Consider the following 4,794-nt stretch of genomic DNA (forward strand, 5'->3'; position numbering starts at 1 on the left):
CTGTTATTTTAAATGTTTTTGGTAAGGTGATATTTTGTTCCTTTTTGTGGAAATTTTGTTCATTTTTCAAAACAATCAATCGCAGAACAAAAAATCTTAAAACGGAACAAAATGTCCTAGTGCGAAATTTCGTTCCACGGGGATATTTTGTTCCTATCGGTGTACTTTTTGTCCCGTTTTGTGAATAATTTAATCCTTTTATAAAATTTAATAGCAGAACAAAATATTACAGTGGAGGTCAGAGGCATTCTCATGAATATATAATGGAGAGAAGGGGGTTGAAAAAAATATGTAATATGAAAGTCATAATATACTCTGAAAGTATTCTAAAAACTAAATAAGCTTAAATTCGAATACTATACCAATCATATGCTAACATGTTTAAGTCGTAAATATTTAGTCACGTCTTTAGTCGCCGCTCGTTATTGGTGTACCTATATTAAAAATTATACATAGTGGTTAAAATGTAAGTCCCATAAGGGAGTGTAAAATATTGACCGTCCAATTGAAAAATAAAAACAAGTTGGTAAATACTTAATAGTAAAATATTTTACTTTTAACTAAATTGTATTTATTTTTAGGATTATATTATATGTATACATTTTTTGGTTTGAATAAATAATAATTTAAACATTTACATATTAGGTATATTATAAAGTATTATAGCAAAGATGTTTTTGGGGTCAAAATCATTAATGTGTGGTTTTTGGATACAATAATTAAAGAAATTGAGCGGTTTTAACCTACTAAAAGTATGCGCTTTTGTCCTGTATTTTACCGCAAGTATAAGGTTTTACTTTTTAATTAAGGTCAACGATATAAATATAATATACCTAGTATATAATTAGGTACTATATATAAGTACCTATAGGGCAATAAGAAGGGCTTAGGGAATATTAGATATTTTATAACTATTTATTACCTAACTATTATTTTCTAGTTTTTTATTATTGTACACTATGAAATAAGACTAGTAATTTACCTGAAGAAAATGTATTCGATGCACACTGGGTATAATAAGACACATTTTGTTCTCGTAACTGTTTGGCAATTTTAGATAAGTACTTGGTAGTTTTGCAAGACAAGGGGGGTATTATTAAGACAAATATATACCTTATTTCAACAAACTATATTGTTGCATATGGATGACTGGAATTGTAAGTGAATAATAATTAAATAAACCAAAATAAAGCTCCAGCGTATCGTGTTATAAGGAGTAATATTTAGGCAATTACTATGACATCAACATTTGGGCTATGTCTATGTGTGAGTAGTAATTAGTAAATTAACATTAAAGTGTGTTTTCGAGAATCATTGTATATCGCAATACTCGCACACGCACGCACATGTCAATACTTATGAAAAATAAAATATATTTTTGTTTGCAATGTTTGCATAACTATAAAAACTATTAAAGGCGGTAGTGAATTAAACATAATTTCTCGCAGTAGGTGAGTTGATTCCCGAGACCTACTTTATGTATTAGTTGATTCCCGGGTCATTATATGTCACGGTGTACTGGTAATCTCATTACCAGATACCAATTTTTAAAAGCAATGTGTTATACATTCTTAACAAATTACTAAATTTTTTTAATAATACATTTTTACCTTATTACTAAATGTTTTAAATAATTTTTTACTTACTAAATTTTTTTACTAATAATTTTTCAGAAAAAAATTAAATGGTTTTCAAAATATAAAAAAACTAAAGAGAACAACATTTTTGAGAAACTTGTCTGCCAACCTACTCGTAGTGTTTCTTGAGTTAGGCTAATAGGCTGAATATTTGACTAAATATTGAAAATAATATATAATGACCAGGGAATCAACACTTATATATACCTCTTGATGACCCAGGAATCAACTCGTACGCAGCCTAATTCCTGATGTTCATTGTAAGTTGTAACTTTGAAAAAATGGTTACTTTTATAAGCTTCTAAATTATGTTCTTTATGAATCATTTTTTTTGTTTTAAAATCAGATTTGCCCAAAATAAATATTTATATGTACCTAGTGCAACTCCAGGCCAACCCACGGTGGAGCAGGAGCAAGCTCCTATTCTCCACCAAATTTGAAAAAAATAGTTTAACATATGAACCACCATATAGGTGATGTACCAGATGTTAAGCTGATAAGAACAGATACTACACTTGATCTTAGCCATTCAATTACGGAGCCCTGCAAAAATTTCAAACACTAACCGTATTCAACGCTTCCAATCCAAAACGCTCCGAGCTATAACTAAAGCACCTTTTTACGTGTCCAACCAGACCTTACATAACGATCTTGCCATATCACCCGTCTGCGATGTAGCTAGAACTTTTTATAGACGATTTAACTTATCTGCTAAAAACCATGATAATCCCCTAATCAAAGGACTTGCGTCAGCAAACATACCCGACAATCCTAGGAAAAGACTAAAAAGGCGGTGGTGTCGGGACCTATTAATTTAGTTAATTGCCTAATTTTATTTATAACTTTATTGTTAACTTATAGAAATGTATATAAATAGCTGACAAAGTGTCTTCACTGGAAGGCATCTTAAATCTGTCCTTTCCTCAAGCCACTTTTATTCACTTATCTATTTTACTTATTGTTCATTTTATGTAACAGATTGTAAATAAAAAATTAAAAAAAAAAAAAAAAATATGTACCTAATGCAATTATTTCATGGAATTTTTGAAAAAAAATCCATATTTTAAGGGGCTGAAAAATTGAAAATTGAAAATCATTAAGCTTTGTTAGCCTAGTATATTTTATATTATATTTATATTGTTATTACTAATACAATAGGTCAGTTAAGCTGGCATTCTATTACATTTTGAGACTTTTTGACAATCAAATAAATTTTTATTGACGTTAAAGAAAAAAAAACTAAAAAAATTAAAACTGGAAATGTCCGTAAACATCTCAAAACAAGTAAAAATATTTTGAAAATTATATGGTGTATAGAAAAATGCTAATGTAAACATTCTGTGAAAAAGTGAAGCATGTAAGAGTATTTTTTAAGAGTAAGGTACAAAGTTTTTTTGATAACTGGTTTTGCGTAAAAATCTCAGTTCTTTATTAATTTGTTTGTTTTTCCTAACTATTACTGATTACTTTTTAACCCCCTAAGTACAGAACTATATTCGCTTTCCAACTAGAAAAGGTACTGTTGAAGAAAATTGATGCATTTTTATTGTCCTAAAAGAAGATGCCAAACACACAAAAAATTATAATAATAATATAAAAAAATCACATTATTCCCCACAAAATCTACAATAAATTAAGATAATTTTTATTTAATTTACTATTTTATACTATGCAACTAAATAAAGGTGGGTTAGGTTAGTGGATGTCGCTCTGCTGTATAGTAGGTTACAAGTGGGTCATTGTCATAGATGGTGTTAAATTTGAATTCAATGATATAATATCATTGTATAAGAAAAACGATTCTGAGCGAAAACGGTCAGTCAGCCTATGATTTTACCAAGTATATTTGATGATATTATTGTGAATAAAGTAATTTATATAATATAATATAAAGTATATATGAATTTAAAAAAATAAATATATTATGATTAAAAAATATAATAAAGATCATTATAGAGCATTTTCACAAATAAATATAATATAATAATATGGTGATTAAAAAAATATAAAAATTCGCATAATACGAAATTTTATATTTTATGAGGTTTATTTCTATAACTTAAAAACTTAACATAATCGTATTGATTAATTTTGTTCGTTGTATAATCTAAAATTTGTTCATTTATGAAATCTTCTTTTTCAGCGTATTTTTTTTACTGATTTTTGGTATTTCGTGACTAATTGTGGTTCTTATTTTAATATAATATGTATTTACATGAATACGTTTGAGAATTTCAATAATTTTAAAAATATGTAGGATGTTGGTGATAAAAATTTGAGTTATACGTTTTGCTTTAAATTAAGTATATTTGAGTGTATATTAGTTACGACTGGACCAAGTATTATTAAAACGATACGCCTGTTGGTGCTGTGGCATAAATGAAAAAAATTCAGATTATACATCAAACAAAATTAACCAATACGATTATGTTAAATTTAAGTTATAGAAATAAACCTTAAAAAATATAAAATTTTGCATTATGCGATTTTTATTATATTTTTTAATCATCATATACTAATTTTTTTTAATTCGTATATACATATTTAACCTTTTCCGTCGTGTAGGAACTTACATATGTACCTTTTTCCGCCGTGTAGGAACTAATATACGTCCTGGTTTTTACCGTGTAGGAACTTACATATTATGTCCGTGTAGGAACTAACGTATGTAATTGTTTACCTGCTACTCTCGTGTAGGAACTTACTATTCCCCTATAGGAGAGTCGCCACTGATAAAAGGTGATGACACAAACAAAAAATAATAAAAAATAATAAGCTAATTAATCAATACATAATATTAATACATTCATCGCAAAATGAGAGACATCTTGTAAAAATGTTGTATACAGATTTTTCACATCAAAATCCACAGAGTATGGAAATCCAATGGACAGTTAGCCATTTAATTATTTTAAGTAGCAGAAAAAAAATTGGGTATAAAATAAATATATTATGTAGTTTTTTTTATTGATATTAACAAGCCATTTTTAGCTACTACACCTGGTAATACCATACGTATCTACAATTTATACATGTATTTTGTCATAGTATAAATACAATCTAAATGAGAAAAAAAGATAATTAATTTATAATTTTGAAGTAAAGGGTTTTTTTTTTCAATAGGTGGAATAATCTGAATCAAAATTCATTGATAATA

General features: G+C 27.3%; 1 non-coding gene across 1 annotated transcript; it reads right to left on the reverse strand.

The window, feature by feature from the left end:
* Positions 1-1,996: 1,996 nt before the first annotated feature.
* LOC132947976 (U2 spliceosomal RNA) lies at positions 1,997-2,192 on the reverse strand. The gene has a single exon (XR_009664973.1). It is a non-coding gene; the product is annotated as a U2 spliceosomal RNA (small nuclear RNA).
* Between the last annotated feature and the right edge of the window lie 2,602 nt (positions 2,193-4,794).

The sequence above is a fragment of the Metopolophium dirhodum genome, chromosome 6 (assembly GCF_019925205.1).
Source record: "Metopolophium dirhodum isolate CAU chromosome 6, ASM1992520v1, whole genome shotgun sequence".
NCBI classification, from domain to species: domain Eukaryota; kingdom Metazoa; phylum Arthropoda; class Insecta; order Hemiptera; family Aphididae; genus Metopolophium; species Metopolophium dirhodum.